Here is a 19,185-nt window from a genome sequence, read left to right as displayed (position 1 = left end):
ACCATCATCACTAAACAGATTACCTGGTCATTTATCTCATTGCTACTTGTGGGGCCATGTGTGACCATATTGGTTGCCATGTTTGTCTACAGGACAACAGTGATTACACTTCAAAAAGAGAAAATTGGTTGTTGAGCACTTTGGGACATCCTGAGGTTGTGAAAGTTACTATCTAAAATATGAGTTTATTCATTTGTTCTATCTTTTTCTGATAAGGATTTTCAATATGCGACTGCACTTGAGATAGTTCAAAGTCATTTTCAGAAGGAGCTGATGGCTTAAGTTCCCTTTGATCCTGTGGTAAGATAAATTTCCTGTTTTAAATTGCATACATGCGATGTAAACCACAATTCCCATTTACCGGCGAGCTGAACAAGCTAATGGTATACATGTTGCATAAAAACATGGAGTTTTGTATGTTAATCTATAGTCTGCATAGAAACATATCTGCTTTTGTGTGGAGATGGTTTCTTACAAATTTGTTTTGGCATTTTCTACTGAGCTAGCAATTGCATAAAGATATATCTAAAATTTCAATTGGATTCATTTGTATCTGCATTTTAATCTGGTCAAGTTTGGTTGGAAACCTGACTTCAAAGGAACTTATCCGAACATATGAACATACAAATTAGGAGCAGGAATAGGCAATTCAGCCCCTCAAGGCTGCTCTGCCATTCAATAAGATCATGGCTGATCTGATTGTAACCTCAACCCACATTACTGCCTACTCCCGATAACCTTCCACCCCCTTGTTAATCAATAATCCATGTAGTTCTGCCTTAAAATATTCAAAGACTCTGCTTCCACCGCCTTTTCAGGAAGGGAGTTCCAAAGATTGACTACCCTGAGAAAAAAAATTCTCCTCATCTGTCTTAAATGATCGACCCCTAGTTCTAGATTCTACCACAAGAGGCAACATCCTCTCCACATCCACCCTGTCAAGACCCCTCAGGATCGTAAAGGTTTCAATCAAGTCGCCTCTTACTTTTCTAAATTCCTGTGGATAAAAGCCTAACTTGTCCAATCCTTCCTCATAAGATAACCCGCCCATTCCTGGTACTAGTTTAGTAAACCTTAACCTCCATACTTTTGTATCAATAACAATTGTAACAATTTGTTATCAATAAATGATAACATTCAATTAGATTTCCTAATTACTTGCTCTACCTGCATACTAACCTTTTGTGATTCATGTACTAAGACACCCAGATCCCTCTGAATCTCAGAGCTCTGCAATCTCTCACAATTTTGATAATATGCTTCTTTTTTTGTTCCTCCTGTCAAAATGAACAATTTCATATTTGCTCACATTATACTCCATTTGCCAGATCTTTGCCCACTCACTTCACCTATCTATGTCCCCTTGTTGCCTCCTTATGTCCTCTTCACAATTTACTTTCCTACCTATCTTTGTGTCATCAGCAAATTTAGCAACCATTCATTCGGTCCCTTCATCCAAGTCATTTACATAAATTGTAAAAAGTTGAGGCCCAAGCATTAATCCCTATGGCACACCACTTGTCACATCCTGCCAACTAGAAAAGGGCCCATTTATGCCTTCTGTTTCCTGTTAGATAGCTAATCTTCTATCCATGCCAATATGTTACTCCCTACACCATGAGCTTTTATTTTTTGCAATAACCTTTGATGTGGCACTTTATCAAATGCGTTCTGGCAATCTAAGTACAGTATATCCACTGGTTCCCTTTTATCCACAGCACATGTGACTCCTTCAAAGAACTCCAATAAATTAGTTAAACATGATTTTCCTTTCACAAAACCATGTTGACTCTGCCTGATTGCCTTGATTTTTTTCTAAGTGCCCTGCTGTTACATCTTAAATAATAACTTCTAACATTTTCCCTGTGACAGATGACTGACCTGTAGTTTCCTGCTTTCTGTCTCCCTCCCTTTTTGAATGAAGCAGTTACATTTGCTATTTTCCAATCTAATGGAGCCTCCCCTGAATCTAGGGAATTTTGGAAAATTAAAACCAATGCACCAACTAGTTCACTAGTCACTTCTTTCAAGACCATCTGGACCTGGGGATTTGTCAGCTCGCAGCCCCAACAATTTGTCCAATACCACTTCCCTGGTGATTGTAATTTTCCCTGAGTTCCTCCTTCCCTTCCATTTCCTGATTTACAGCTATTTCTGCCATGTTACTTTTGTCCTCCATAGTGAAGACTGAAGCAAAATACCTAAACAAAAACAAAAATTGCTGGAAAAACTCAGCAAGTCTGATCGCATCTGTGGAGAGAAAGACAGAGTTAACGTTTTGAGTCTGCATGACTTCTTCAGACCTCAAGAGAAGTAAAAATGTGGTGAAATATATACTGTTTATGGGGGTGGGATAGGTGAAGCTGGATAGAAGGCCAGTGAGAGGTGGAAGCAAAGGAGAGATTGCAAAAGATGTCAAAATATCTGTTTAATTCATCCGCCATCTCCCTACTTTCCATTATCAATTCCCCAGATGCACTTTCTATAGGACCAATGCTCACTTTAACTTTTCTTATTTAAATATCTATGGAAACTCTTACTATCCATCTTTATATTACTAGCTAGCTTTCTCTTGTACTTGAATTTTTCCCTCTTTATTAATCTTTTTGTCATTCATTGTTGTTCTATATATTCTTTCCAATCTTCTGACCTGCCACCCATCTTTGAGTAATTATATGCTTTTTCTTTAAGTTTGATACTGCCTTTAATTTTTTAAGTTAACAATGGATGGTGGGCTCTCCCCTTGGAATTTTTCTTTCTCATTGGAATGTGTCTATTTTGTGTATTCTGAAATATCCATTTAAATGTCAGCCACTGAACCTCTATTGACCTATCCCTTAACCTCATTTGCCAGTTCACTTTAGCTAGCTCTGCTTTCATGCCCTCATAATTGCCTGTATTTAACTTTAAAATACTAGTCTTGGGAGCACCTGTTTCTCCCCCAAAATGAATGTAAAATTCAATCATATTATGATTGCTGCTGCCTAGGGGTGCCTTCACTAGGAGGTTATCGATAAATTCTATCTCGTTGCTCAATACCAGGTCTAGTATAGCCTGCTCTCTGGTTGGCTCCAGAATGTGCTGTTCTAAGAAGGTATCCCAAAAACATTCTATGAACTCATCTACGCTACCTTTGCCCATTTGATTTTTCCAGTCAGTAGATTAAAATCCCTCATGATTATTGCTGTTCCTTCAACAAACTCCCACCATCTCTTCCTTTATTTCTAGCCTATTGTGTAGTTATAATGAGGGGGCTTGTACACCACTCACACAAATGGCTTCTTGCCTTTATCATTTCTCATCTCAACACAAACTGCTTTGACATCCTGATTTCCTGAACTTAGGTCATCCCTATCTGATGCGCTAGTACCATCATTAATTAACAGAGCCACCCCTCCACCTTTTCCTAACATCTTGTCCTTCCTAAATGTCACATACCCTTCAATATTCAGGTCCCAATCTATGCCATCCTGTAGCCATGTCTCTGTAATGGCTATCAGATCGTACTTATTTATTTCTATTTGCAATATCAGTTCACCTGATTTGATTCGAATGCTACATGTGTTTAGATACAGAGCCTTTGGTTTGTCCTTTTATTATTTTTGTAGTGGCTAGCCTTATCTCTAATTTACTGTTAGATTTTTACTCTGTCCCTTCCTGCCATGGTCTGCTTATCATTTCCCAAATTAATACCTGTCTCTCTTGCCTTGTCTGTACTTTTTGGTTTAACAACTTCCCAAATTTGATCCCTTGCCCCCACTATTCAGTTTAAAACCCTCTCTTCTTCCCTAGTTAGGCGGCTCACGAGGACATCAGCCCCAGCACAGTTCAGGTGTAGACCGTCCCAATGGTACAGATCCCACTTTCCCCAGTACTGGTGCCAATGCCCCACAAACCTGAACCCACTTCTCCCACACAAGTCTTTGAGCCATGCATTCATTTTTATAATCTTATTTGTCCTATGCCAATTTGCACGTGGCTCAGGTAATACTCCAGAAATTATTACCTTTGAGGTTCTGCTTTTTAATTTGGTGCCTAGCTCTTCATACTGACTATGCAGAGCCTCCTTCCTCATCCTACCTATGTCGTTGGTACCTACATGGACTATGATCACTGGATCCTCCCCCTCCCACTGCAAGTTCCTCTCTAACCCAGAGCAGATGTTCAGACCCTGGCTCTGGGCAGGCAACACAGCTGCCTGGACTCTCGCTCTCTGCTACAGAGAACAGTTCCCCTTACTATACTGTGCCTTACTACCACTACGTCCCTTTTTGCTCCCTCCACTTGGATGGCTTCCTGTACCATGGTGCCATGGTCAGTCAGCTCATCCGCCTTGCAGCCCCCACTCTCATCCAAACAAGCTGAGATAACCTCAAACCTACTGGACAATTGCAGAGGCTCACACCTGCCCTCTGGGTCCCCTCGCCTGCCTCACTCACAGTCACACCCTCCTGCCCCTGACCACTGACCAAGTCAGAAGACCCTATTCCAAGTGGTGTGACTGCCTCCTGGTATAAAACATCCAGGTAACTTTCCCCCTCCCTGATGTGTCGCAGAGTCTGCAGCTCAGCCTCCAGGCTCAATGACTCTGAGCGGAAGTTCCTCGAGCCGCAAACACTTACTGCAGACGTGTTTGTCCTGGATCACAATGTTATCCAGGAGCCCTCATGCTGCAGTCTTGACACATCACCTGTCCTGCCATCCTTGATGTGTTTTAAATAATTATTTAATTTTATTAATCACTTATTTTTGTTGCTTTCTTATATATTTGATTAACTTTACCACCAAATTGTGTACTATTTTAAACCTTAGGGATAGAATAGAACTTGCCCACTTACCAGATACTCACCAAACTGCTAGCTCCTTTCCATGTAGTAGAGCAAGAACCAATTTCTATGGGGTGAGAAAGATAGAAAGAGGAAATGGAAAAACTCCTTGCCCCAACTACCCCTCTCACTAAACTCCATTCACTCAGTCAGCTGCACTCTGTTTGCCAAGACTGCACTAAAGAACCCTGAATTTATAGTAACCTGAACTGGGGCCACAGTAACCAGTTTCAATCAGTTAGCTCATTAACTACTCAGCTCCTACAGCTGAGAGTGAGGTTACCCTGTCTAAACTGCAAGAAAGAAATAACTTAGCCTACCTACACAGTACTTTCCAGTTACTGCTAACTACAGACTAGATTAGATCTTAAGAGAAAAATTTAAGAACAAAATGAACACTTAAAATTCCCTACTCACCAAACTCCATGTCTTCACTCAGTTAGCTGAGCTGCACTCCATTTGCCCGATTATGAGGATAAGAGCTAATGTTTGGTAATGTGGTTATCTATCACATTCTGGGATTCGGAGACAGAGAACTTCATATTGTGAAGTATATTTTATGTCTTTCGCAATTCAAGTTCAACTGATGGAGACCAAAAGGGGATGAGACAGATAGATTTTGGCAATAACTGTTATTTTCCAAAGAATTTTCTTGAAATGTAATTAATCCACTATGAGCTTTGCTCATTGTATTTCTCAGTTAACAGGATATGATAGTGTGGTGGTTATGCTATTGGACTCCTGATTCAGAAGCTTCTACTAATAATCCAAGGAACGTGAGTTCAAATCCAAACAACGCAATTTGAGAATTTGAATTCAGTTTAAACAAAATTAGAAATATAAAGCTAATTTAATTGATAATGAACCTATTGGTTTGTTGTAAAAACAGAACTGCTTTAGCAATGTCGTTTAGGGATGGAAACTTGCTGTCTTTACCCAGTTTGATCTAGATGTGACTCCAGCCTGACATCAAAATGAATCTTGACTGCTCCCTGAAGTGGCTGAGCAGGTGCCTCACTTGTATCAAACCATGAGACAGGAAAACAAGAATAAAACCAGACAAATCACTTCAGTGGCAACCTAAGAATTGAAGAAAGACATGACAAAGGCGCACCCAGCCCAGATGATCCTTCAGAATCCTGAGCACAGAATAAGCTGGTTGTGGTTGTTGGAGACCAATCATTTAAACCTAGGATATTGCTGCGGGAGTTCCTCAGGACAGCATCCCAAGCTCCACTGCCTTCATTTGCTTCATCAATGACCTTTGCTGCATCATAAGTTTAGAAGGGTAGATGATTCACTGATGACTGCAGTGTTCACTTCCATTCAGAATTCCTCAGAAAATGAAGCTGTCTGCATGTCACAAGACCTGTGCAGCATCCAGGCAAGGATAGTTATATGGCTTGGCATCAAACATGGACAAAGAAACCTCCTGCTGATTACCACCTACCGCCACCCCCACTGCCCCCACCCCCCGCCCCCCCCACCCCCCCAGCTGATGAATCAGTGCTCCTCCATGTTGAACACCACTTGGAGGAAGCACTAAGGGTGGCAAGGGCACAGAATGTGCTCTGGGTGGGGGACTTCAATGTCCATCACCAAGAGTGGCTCAGTAGCACCACAGACCGAGCTGGCCAAATCCTAAATGACATACCTGCTGGACTGGGTCTGTGGCTGGTGGTGAGGGAACCTCATCCTCACTGTAGTGATCCTAGGTATAACCTTTCCTACCTTTCCTACTGCCTTTAGGGGTCACGTGATTTTATGGACGAATGAGCCCTAAGCGCGGGTAATCCGGGGGCGGAGCTTTCTAGTCATGGACCTGGCTCAATTGTGTAGCTTCTAAATGAGCTCTGTAATAAAGTTATCTGTTTCAAGTAAGAAACCTGTCCAGTACACCAAGTTCATTACATTACATGCTGAGATGGAGAGTGATGAGAGGGACTTGCAGGCTTTACAGATTGTGCAACATGGAGCCGTTCTTCAGTTGGGTTGGGGATTGCCAGGCGTGGCACAAAAACCAGAGAGACAGCCGCGAAGCGGGAGACAGTCTCAGCTGCTCGAAAAACGAAAAGGCGTAGTGGAAGCATCTCAGCAGCAATTCAGAAGTTAATCTGTTACAGATGTGGGGGTAACCATGTACCAGAAATCTGCAGATTTAAGGAGGCAGAATGCCATTAGTGCCACAGGAAAGGGCACGTTTTAAAGCAATGCAGGGCGAAATCGAGACAGCTAATCAGACAGCAGATCAAGATGATTGAAGTACACAATATAACTGAACGAGAAGCTGCTGATACTGACATCTATTCCCTATACCATGTCAAAGCAGTAAAAACTGAATCAATCACCGTCACCCTTCAAGTGAATGGGAAGCCTCTAGTCACGGGAGCTTCGACCACAGTGGTGGGAGAACACACATTTAAATACCTAAATGAAGGCACCCAGTCACTGAATCTGGAGCAAACTATGGGCTCAACTGAAGACATATACTGGAGAGTCAATACAGGTAAAGGGCATCACCACAGTACCTGTGTCCTATAGGCAACAGACAGCCCAGCTTCCAGTGATCATAGCGACAGGTGAAGGACCTAGTCTTCTGGGCTGCAATTGGTTACAAAACATTAAGCTCAAGTGGTCAGAAATATTTCAAGTGAAAACAGGAGGAGTTCCTGAGTTATTAAGGAAGCACAGCAGTGTATTTTGTGGTGAATTTGGAAAGATAAAAGGCTTACAAGCAAAAATATATGTAGATTTAGAGGCAACACCCCAGTCCTTTAAGGCCAGACCTGTGCCTTATGCCCTAAAGGAGAAGGTGGATGCAGAATTGTGCCACTTAGAGAAGCTAGGCATCATCTAGCCAGTCAGATTTTCAGAATGGGCAGCACCCATAGTCCCGGTGATGAAAACAGATCAAAGTATTCGCACCTGCGGAGGCTACAAATTAACTGTGAACAAGGCAGCCAAACTAGATAAATATCCAATCCCAAGGCTTGAAGATCTGTACGCTAAGCTAGCTGGAGGAAAATACTACACCAAACTGGACATGAGCCATGCATACCAACAGCTAGAGCTGGACAGCACGTCTAGAGAGTATGTAACATCAACACGCACAAGAGCCTGTACCAATATACACGCCTACCCTTTAGTGTATCATCTTCATGTGCAATCTTCCAAAGGACCATGGAAAGTCTATTGCAAGGAATTCCCCGAATAGTAGTGTACCTGATCACAGGATCAATGGAAGCTGAACATTTGGCCAACCTGAAAGAGGTTTTAAGAAGATTTTTGGTAGTTGGTGTACGATTGAAGAAAGAGAAATGTACATTCCAGGCAACAGAAGTCACTTACTTGGGTCATCGAGTGGATCCATTAGAGGAGAAAGTTAGGACAATCAAAGCAGCGCCCTCTCCTACCAATGTCACTGAACTCAAGTCTTTTTTGGGCATGATAAATTATTATAGTCACTTCTTGCCAAACTTGTCAACAGTGTTAGCACCTTTACACTTATTATTGAAAAAGGACCATCGTTGGTCATGCAATTCACAACAAGAAGAAGCCTTTGTGAAAGCTAAGAAGCTATTACATTCATCATGTCTACTAGTACATTATGATCCATCAAAACAATTAATATTACCCCGTGACGCATCTCCTAACAGTGTGGGAGCTGTGTTATTACACAGGATGGAAGATGGTTCTGAAAGGCCAATTGGCTATGTCTCCAGAACCCCCTCTGCAGCCGAGAAGGGTTATTCACAACTTGAAAAGGAAGGTTTATCAGTAATATTTGGAGTGAAGAAATTCCATCAGTACCTACATGGACGACATTTCACCAGAATGTTGGGCCATAAATCGTTAATGGGTTTATTTAGTGAGGATAAAGCTATTCCACCAATAGCCTCAGCGCAGCAGGAATTCGACGTTGGGCTTTGATATTATCGGTGTATGAGTACACCTTTATGCACCGTCCTGATGTGCATATTGCAAATACACTTAGTCGTCTCCTGTTACCAGATAGCATTGTACATGCTCCAGTGCCACAAGAAATTGTGTTTGTACTGAATTTCATGGACTCTTCACCTGTGTGAGACCTTGTATTGCAAGGCTTTTTGAATTCACCAGTATCTGAAGAGATGAGATCATTCCATGTCCATAAAACAAAGTTCATTTGTCAAGATGGAAACTTGTTGTGGGGATGGAGAGTTGTCGTCCCTTTGCAAGGAAGAGAACTACTCTTGACAGAGCTTCACAGTGAGCATCCAGGCATATTGAAGATGAAAATGCCTGCGCGAAGCTGTCTGGTGGCCAGGCATAGACAGTGACATTGAAAGCATGGTCAGGCACTGTCTCCAGTGTCAGCAACAACAGAAGTTGCCCGTTTCAGCTTCGCTGCATCCATGGGAGTGGCCTGGTTGACCCTGGGCTAGATTACATATAGACTATGTAGGTCCATTTTTAGGTACCATGTTTTTATTGATCACCGATGTGCATTCTAAGTGGATGGATGTGCATGAAGTGAGATCACTGACATCGTGTGCAACTATTGAAAAGCTGCACCAATGTTTTAGTATAAATGGCCTACCAAAAGTCATTGTTTCGGAAAATGGTACTGTCTTCACTAGTACAGAATTTCAGAGATTCATGAATTTAAATGTAATTCAGCATAATAAAACCGCACCATATCATCCCTCATCAAACGGGTTAGCTGAAAAAGCAGTGCAAACTTTCAAATCAGGAATGAAGAAGTTATCCGAAGCTACTCTAGAAACTCAAATTTCATGTTTCCTACTCAATTATTGTACGACCCCTGATGCAACTATGGTTTCAACACCATCTGAATTACTGATGAAACCACCTTTGTACAAGACTAGGTCTGGTGTTTCCAAACTTAGAGGGGAAGGTAGGGAAGAATTAGAATAGCCAGAAATTGAATCACATTATTCATAGCAAAGTTCGAAGATTTACTGTGGGAAATACAGTTTTCTTGCGGAATTTTGGAAATGGACCTAGTTGGGTTCCTGGTATAATTGTCTCTGAAATTGGACCCTTGTCATTCCAAGTGGAAGTTGAACACCGGATTGTTTGCAAACATGTGGATCATCTAAGGAGTAGAGAGACATTCCAACAACCAGTTATTCCGCCTGTAATTGATGTTGAACATTTAATTCCTGAGGTGACAGATCGACCTAGAATATACATACCTGATGTCTCGTTGAATTACATAACCCTGAACTGCCACTGACTTAGGATGTCCCTGATGCTGCAGTTCCTGATCATGTCGATCCAGTGGGAGAATCTCAAGTGGTAGAGCTACGACGCACCAACCCAATTGAAAACCACTTGTTTTTTTTATTCGTCCATGGGATGTGGGTGTTGCTGGCTAGGCCAGCGCTTATTACCCATCCCTAATTGCCCTCGTTCAGAGGGAATTTTAAAAGTCAACCACCTTAGAGATTAAATCTTTAATCACATGACCTGTGTATATATGTATATGTCGTGGATTAAAGTATTCTTTGTAAACAGGAAATATTTAAAAAAAACTAAAGGGGGAGGAAATGTAGTGATTGTAGGTATAACCTTTCCTACTGCCCTTAGGGGTCACGTGATTGTACTGACAAATGAGCCCTAAGTGCGAGTAATCTTAGGGAGTGGAGATTTTTAGTTGTGGACGAGCTTCAAGCATGTAACTGCTTAACAAGCTCTGTAATAAAGTTATCCATTTTGGGAGGGGTGACCACCGCATAGCCCTTGTGGAGAAAAAGTCCCATTTTCACATTGAGGATACCTTCCACCATGTTGTGTGGCACTACTACTGTAATAAATGGGATAGATTTCGAATAGATCTAGCTACTCAAGACTGGGCAACCATGAGGTGCTGTGGGCCATCAGCAGCAGCAGAATTGTACTCAACCAAAATCTGTAACCTCATGACCCGGCATATTCCCTACTCTACAACTAACATCAAGCCAGGTGATCAACCCTGGTTCAATGAAGAGTACAGGAGGGCATGCCAGAAGTAGCACCAAGCATATCCAAAAAAACAGGTGTCAACCTGGTGAAGCTACAACACAGGACCACTTGTGTGCCAAATGGCGTAAGCAGCAAGTGACAGACAGAACTAAGCAGTTCCACAACCAATTGGATCAGATCTAAGCTTTGCAGTCCTGCCACATTCAGTCGTGAATGCTGGTGGACAATTAAACAACTCACTGGAGGAGGAGGCTCCACAAATATCCCCATCCTCAATGATGGAGGAGCCCAGCATATCAGTGCAAAAGATAAGGCTGAAACATATGCAACAATCTTCAACCATAAGTGCCAAGTGGATGATCCATCTCAGCCTCCTCCAGAGGTACCCAGCATCACAGATGACAATCTTCAGGCAATTCTATTCACTTCACGTGATATCAAGAAATGGCTGAAAGCACTAGATACTGCAAAGGCTATGGGCCCTGATAATATTCCGGCAATAGTACTGAAGACTTGTGCTCCAGAACTTGCTGCACCCCTAGCCAAGCTGTTCCAGTACAGCTACAACAATGGCATCTACCCGGCTAAATGGAAAATTGCCCAGGTATGTTCTGTACACAAAGAGCAGCACAAATCCAACCTGGCCAATTACTGCCCCATCAGTCTACTCTCGATCATCAGTAAAGTAATGGAAGGGGTCATTAACAGTGATATCAAGCGACATTTGCTTAGCAATAACCTGCTCACTGACGCTCAGTTTGGGTTCCGCCAGGGTCACTCAGCTTCTGACCTCATTACAGCCTTGGTTCAAACATAGACAAAAGAGTTGAACTCCAGAGGTGAGGTGAGAGTGACTGCCCTTGACATCAAGGAAGCATTTGACTGAATGTGGCATCAAGGAGCCTTAGCAAAACTGGAGTCAATGAGAATCAGGGGGAAAACCCTCCACTGGCTGGAGTCATACGTAGCACAAAGGAAGATGGTTGTGGTTGTTGGAGGTCAGTCACCTCAGCTCCAGGACATCACTGCAGGAGTTCCTCAGGATAGTGTGCTCGGCCCAACCATCTTCAGCTGCTTCATCAATGACCTTCCTTCCATCATAAGATCAGAAGTGTGGATGTTCACTGATGATTGCACAATGCTCAGCACCATTCACAACTCCTCAGATGATCAAACATTTGCACCACACAAGTTCCAGGCAATAACCATCTCCAACAAGAGAGAATCTAACCATCGCCCCTTGACGTACAATGGCATTACCATCACTGAATCCTCACTATCAACATCCTGGGGGTCGCCGTTGACCAGAAACTCAACTGGACTAGCCATATAAAAACTGTGGCTACAAGAGCAGGTCAGAGGCTAGGAATCCTGCGATGTGTAACTCACCTCCTGATCCACAAAGCCTGTCCACCATTGACAAGTCAGGAGCGTGATGGAAAATACTCCCCACTTGCCTGGATGAGTGCAGCTCCCACAACACTCAAGAATGGCCCTGGAGAGGGGCATTTCCCCAGTTGCGACACTCTCCCCCAGGACCCCTGCGTAGCTGTTCCCTAGGACATCCCAGAACTCCACAGTCAGCCCATCTAGCCCTGGGGACTTGCCCCTGGAGAGGCTGTTGAGACCGCCGGTCAGCTCCCACAGGCTTTTAGGGGAGTCAAGCTTTCCAGCACCCTCCAGGCCGACCTGCGGCAGATCCTTCCACATAACTCTGTGAGGATCCTCGCTGGACGGATCTGGAGAGAACAGGGCAGTGTAATAGTCTCGGGTAATGGCCCTGACGCTCTCTGGATCCAAGACAAGGGATCCGTCGTCAGCCAGCAGCGTAAGAAGCTGCTGACGGACCCCGTGCCTTTTATCCAACGAGTAGAAGAAGGGAGAGCCGCGGTCCAGGTCCTGGAGGAATTGGATCCATGACCTCGCGTATGCATTGCGGGACCTGGCGAGTTGCAGGTCCTGCATCACGCCCTTCTTCTCTTTGTACGCCAGCCACAGGGCCGGGTCCGCATTGGGCTGATGGAGATGTGCCTCCAGGTTGAGCACTTCCCTCTCCAACTCCTCAACCCTGGATTTCTGCCTCCTTGTCGACCCCCTTGCATACTCCTTACTGAAGATGCGGACGTGAGCCTTGCCCATGTCCCACCATAGCCTCAAGGAGGGGAAGTGAGTCCAGGAACCGCTCGTCCTCCAGCAGTAGGTTGTTAAAGTACCAGTAACTCTTTTGAGTCAAAACAATTAAACTAAATTAACAAAATCAGGGACAAAGTAAAAGCAGCCCCTTAAAGGGAAACTGCAAAAACAAAGACAAAATGCAAAGGAAGCTTACCAACATCAAATCAAAATATGATTAAAAGGGCCTAAAAAGCACCCTAGTCCCCACAGTACCCACCAAGCATGGAAGGCCTTCACAGTGCTGGCGGACACCATGTGCTCCCTCTCCAGGGACACCCGGCCGTGAACAAGGCCACGGAAGAGGGGCAGACAGTCGGGTCGGATGACCCCCTCGATCGCCCGCTGCCTGGACCTGTTAATGGCCAACCTGGCCAGGCCCAGGAACAGGTTCACGAGGAGGTGCTCCTCCTTCCCAGCCCCCCTCCTCACTGGGTACCCGTAGATCAGTAGCGTGGGACTGAAGCAAAACGACAGTATAAGGTTTTTCAAGAAGCAGCCTACAACAATTAACATATACATGGTCCACGGACTCCACAAAGCTGCAAAAGACGCAGGTATCTTGGGAAGTCTGTGAACTGACACATCCTGCGGTTATACGGGACTGTTGCGTGCAACACCCTCCAACCCAGGTCCCTGATGGAAAGTAGGAGGACACCTCCATAGAGGGGCCCCCCACTGGGGATCTCTGCCGCCAGATGGCAAAAAGGCAAGCCAGGGCGTGTCTGGGCGGCGGGGGATGGCAAGGAAGTGAAGGTGTGCAGCAGCAGCCCATACAGGAAAGCCCTCCGCTCTGTGCAAAAGGGCCCAGAGGGCATTTCCGCGAGGTGAATCAGGTTGCGGGGCACTGGCTCCCGAGGGAGGGTTCAGGATTTGCACTAATGACGTTTTACCCGCTGGCTGCAATGGCTTTTCATGCTGTACCGTCCCAAACCCATTTAATTAATTCTGCATTCCTGGGAAACATGCCATTTCCATGGCAGGTGGGCACTCATCTGCCCGCCATGCCATCACCTCACCACTTCAGCACGCTGGGCATCATATTTAAAGTGCAGCTGTGCACATACCTCTCAGTGCTTCCAGCCCAGGACTGCTGCACAGAAGACAGGATGGCAAAAAGACTGCAGCCACCAGGTTTAATGATGCGTCACTTGAGAGCTTTTTGGACGTTGTGGAGGTTCACTGTGATATCATCTAACCCCGCTCTGACTGCATTATGACTCCGGCTTGGAAGGCGATGGCAGTGGTGATCAGTGCCAACGCTGCACAGAGGAGATTGGCCATCCAATGCAGACAGAGGACAAATGACCTCCTCCGTGCCACCAGGGTATGGCAACCATCTCATCACTCTGAACTCACACACTCAAGCTCATCACACATTGACTGGCATCTCATTCACTGCCAGCTCAAGGGATATCACCACTCATTCTCTCTCATACACCCCCACATCTCCAACTGGCCTCATCTCCTCTGGACACTGCCTCCTCAGCCTGCACCATCTTGAGGCCACTTGCACAGATCAACTTGTACCCCCACACAAACCCTGGGATACTCCACTCGCCCTCGCCCTGCAATCTCTGCCCTTGCCTGAGGCCACTCCTCCCCCTTGCCCAAGCAAGCCCTAACCCTGCAATTGTCCAAAGCCACACCCGCCTTATGGCTGGCCTGGTAGTTAGACACCTGCCTGTGAGCCCCTCTAAAAGTGATGTGGTGCTGCCTGCGAAGCCTGGCGCTGATGACTGTGAGTGCTGACCAAAGCAAGGTAGGCAAACAAACTCAAAGTCCCAAGTGAAGTGCAGGTTGCCAGGTGTTCATCGCTTAGGTGCTGTTGTGAAACATGTCGGCGTGATAGGGGCGGATGATCCAGCGTGGGGAGATGATTCCGGCAGGCTAACCTTATAATGATGTGCAGATGTATTACAATAAGGTTCCTGACGTCTGATGGCGGGAGACGCAACCTGCCATTGATGGGCCGAGCGGACAATCGCAAACTGGTTTCATGATGTCATGAAACCAATTTTTGCCCTTCTCGCCATATTGTCTGCTCACGTCACCGAACACGCCCGACGCAGGCACAGATGATTCCGCCCTTGGTGTCTTTCTTCAGAGCCAAGGACAAATTACATACCAGAAATAAAGGATACCAATGGGTTAGTAAAAGTGAGGAACTTAAACTAACTAATATGAGCACAGATAAAGTTTTGGAAAAATTTAAGGGACTAAAAGCTGACAAATCCCCGGGACTTGATGGCCTACACCCTAGGGTTCTAAAAGAGATAGCTGCAGAGATAGTGGATGCATTGCTTATGATTTTCCAAAATTCCCTAAATTCTAGAATGGTCCAAGCGGATTAGAAGTTAGCAAATGTAACAATGCTATTCAAGAAAGGAGGGAGACAGAAAACAGGAAACTACAGGCCTGTTAGCCTGACATCAGGGATGGAATCTTCCACTCTCACTGGTGGTGAGCTTGGAGGTGGGAACGGCATATAATTTGGTGGGATGGTGGTGAAATGGAACCCCGCCGCCATCCAGCATCCGCCAGAATTAAGTTCTGGGTGGGAAGGCTCATGGTCACCCTCCTACCCTTAAGCCTTTAAGTGGCTAATTAATGATGACTTAAGGGCCTCATCCCACCACTGCTGGTATTAACCCAGCTGCAGGCAGGCCTGTTGCCATGCAGCATGCACGACAGGTAAACCTGTGCAGGCTACTTGTCACCTCTGGGGACGGGGGTGGGGCCCTCGATTAAAGGCACTCAGTACCTGATCGAGTGTCCCGACATCAGGAAGGGATGCCTGCTGAGAGCCAACCCCCTTCCCTTGCTGCCAAACCCCCTACGCCCTTCTCCCCGTGACCCGCACACCACGAAACCACAGCCCCCCACCCCCCCATGACCTGGATCGCTCCGTGATCTTGGAACTCTGGTGCCTGTCTCTCTGGCAATGACCACGGCCTCTCCCGTGGCACTGCTGTGCACAATTGCTGCTAGCCTAGCTCTCAGTAGGCAAGACTTCCACCCCCTAGGGCCTTGATTCCAGGGGAAGATGTGATTCTTTTTTTTGATTGGCGAGTCTTTCCGAAAAAATGGCAGCGTGAGTCTCTTGCTGGCTCTCCAGCCCACAATCGAGACTCCCAACATCTCAAAAAGATTCCACCCCAGTTGCTGGGAAAATGCTGGAACCTGCTATTAAGGAAGTCTTAGCAATGCACTTAGAAAATCATAGCAGGATCAGACAAAGTCAAAAGGGTTTTACAAAGGGGAAATTGTGTTTGGCAAATTTATTAGAGGTTTTTTGAGGCTATTACTACTAGACAGATAAAGGGGGGAGCGGTAGATGTAAAATACTTGGATTTCCAAAAAGCATCCCAAAGACCATAGAAAAGGTTAATATGCAAGATAACGGCTAATAGAATTGGAGGCAATATATTAACATGGATGGAGGATTGGTTAACAGACAGGAAACAGAAAGTGGCGATAAATGGACATTTTCGAGTTGGTAGGATGTGACTAGTGGAGTACCTCAAGGATCAATGCTGGGGCCTCAGCTATTTACAATCTATATTTATGACTTAGACAAAGAGACTGAGGATAATGTATCTAAACTTTCTGATGATACAACGTTAGGTGGGAAACGTAAGCTGTGAGGAGGACACAAAGGGGCTGCAAAGAGATATAGACAGGGTAAGTTAGTGAGTGGGCAACAACGTGGCAGATGGAATGTAATGTGGTGAAGCGTGAGGTTTTCAATTTGGTCATAAGAACAGAGAAGCAGAATATTTCTTTAAAGGTGTGAAACTTTTAAATGTTGATGTTCAGAGGGACTTGGATGTACTTGTACAAGGAACACGGAATGTTAGCATGCTGGTACAGCAAGCAATTGGGAAGTCAAATGGCATGTTGGCTTTCATTTCAAGGGGATTGGAGCACAATAATAAGGAAGCCTTGCTAAAATTTTATAGGACATTGGTGAGACCACTCCTGGAGTACTGTGCACAGTTTTGGTCTCCATATCTAAGGAAGGATCTACTTGCCTTGGGGGTGGTAAAGCAAAGATTCACTAGATTGGTTCATGGGATGAGAGAGTTGTCCTATGATGACAGGCTGGGTAAATTGGGCCTTTATGCTGGACTTTAGAAGAAAGAGAGGTGATCTCATTAAAACATACAAAATTCTGAAAGGACTGGACAAGGTAGATACTGAAATGTTGTTTCCCCTTGCTGGGGAATCTGGAACACAGGTGCACAGCCTCAGGATGAGGGGCTGATGATTTAAGACTGAGATGAGGAGAAACTTCTTCATCCAGAGGATTGTGAATCTTTGGAATTACTGATCTCAGAGGGTTATGGATGCTTCATCATTGACTCTATTCAAGACTGAGATCAACAGATTTTTGATCTCTCGGGGAATCAAGAAATATAGGAAGCATGCAGTAAATTGGAGTTGAGGCAGAAGATCAGCCATGATTATATTAAATTGCAGAACAGGCTTGAAGGGCCGAATGGTCTATTCCTGCTTCTATTTCTTATGTTCTTATATTCTTATAAAGGTTGAAAATCAGCGCAGAGAATGTAAATCATAATGCTTGGTAAATTCTGCTTTGTGTTGAAGGAACAAAATTCAGTGAAATTGTGACGGCTTGGCTGCTACAACAGCAGCACTTTAATAACACTTGTTTAAACTGAAAAACCCTGTGATGTGCTTTTTCTCCTGGCAAAGAATCTGACAGGCATGGGCTTGCATAACATGGGGGAAAATTGCATAATCCACTGGGAAAATCTGAATGTGATTTGCAGCCAGTCAAGATATAAATATTCTAATGTTGAATCAAATTTGTCAACCTTATTTACATGCATCTGATAGAGTGGCTGATGGGATTACTTTTTTTCCCATTTTCTATGGCATATTTGCACAATAAAGTACACAAAAGCACCATGGAGAAGGAGATTTAAATACATAAATAACATGAGGGCAAACAAAGAGAAGACCCTTATAATTCATTTCTACAATGATTTGGGATACCAGAATACCCGATTGTCAAGAAGAACATCGTTTACATTGTTTAATAATGATAGAAGTACATGTCTGGTTCACATGTTACAGAATGGCTGAGCTGCATATAAAAGATCCAACATATCAAGCAAGTTTGACTATTTGCTATTCAAATGACCACACTTCCAATGTTAAGCAGCTCCAACTGCAATCCAGACAAATGTCCTGATATTAATGTAAAGGCAGTTCTGAGCAGGGTGGAGGGTGTGCATGTGAAGGATGGTGTGGAATTGTGAAGATGAAACTCAGAAGTGAAGTCAGCGGGTCAGATTCTCCGCTTTCAGCTGGATAGAGACATTAAGCTTTGACTCCTGGGTTTTGCGTCTTCAAGCAGCTTAGCGGACGTAATATGCACTCACCTAGATGACCTCAAGTTCAATATTGAAAAGGCCAATACAGAAATGGAATTTGGAGAAGCCAGGTGGTATTTCAGATGGATGCATGAAGACCAGCACCAGATTTATGGTGCTTCTTTGGAATTACTGCTGGATGAGGCCAGGAGAAAGAGGAACATATCTTTCCTCACATAGCCTGTGGCTCTCACCAGCTATGCACTGGTGGAACAATGCCCTTTGCAGTTGATAAAAACTCTTGGCTGCTATGCTGGTGCTCGACTGCCATTGCACGTGCAATCGATATGTCCCTGTACTGTTGGGAATCCAGCCTAAGAAGTGAATGTGAGGGTCTGCTCCTTCTGCTTCTTGTCCTCACTGGGGAAGCTTGGAGCACTCCCAGCCCTGGCAAACAATCCCTTCATTCTGTGCCTTCTGCATTTTACATGCAGCAGACTGCAAAACCTTCACTATCACTAGGAAAGCCCTGGAAGGAACCAAAGGCAAACTAATTGACAACTGGTGACTTTTACACCCACTGATAATGCATGTCTGCCAGGTCCAGCAGGTAACAGGTCTTCCTTGGGGAGGTTGCAGATGTCCGTGATGACTGACGCTGCAATCTCAGTCTTTCAAAATCTTGAAGAATTTGAGTCTCTGTACTGAAGGTCTATGTGAAATTGGCACTGGAACATCATTATACCATTTCAGATATGCAGCCAGCAACCTGGGCTACTCATGAACTGCATGCCTATTTAGGGGAGGAGGGTGGGAAACTGGGCTTCTCTGACGCCACCTAAAGGCAGCCAGCTGGCAGACAACAGAGAAACACTTCT

The sequence above is a fragment of the Cetorhinus maximus genome, chromosome 10, assembly GCF_964194155.1.
Source record: "Cetorhinus maximus chromosome 10, sCetMax3.hap1.1, whole genome shotgun sequence".
In the NCBI taxonomy this organism is placed as follows: domain Eukaryota; kingdom Metazoa; phylum Chordata; class Chondrichthyes; order Lamniformes; family Cetorhinidae; genus Cetorhinus; species Cetorhinus maximus.
Note: the sequence above shows the minus strand (reverse complement) of the source record.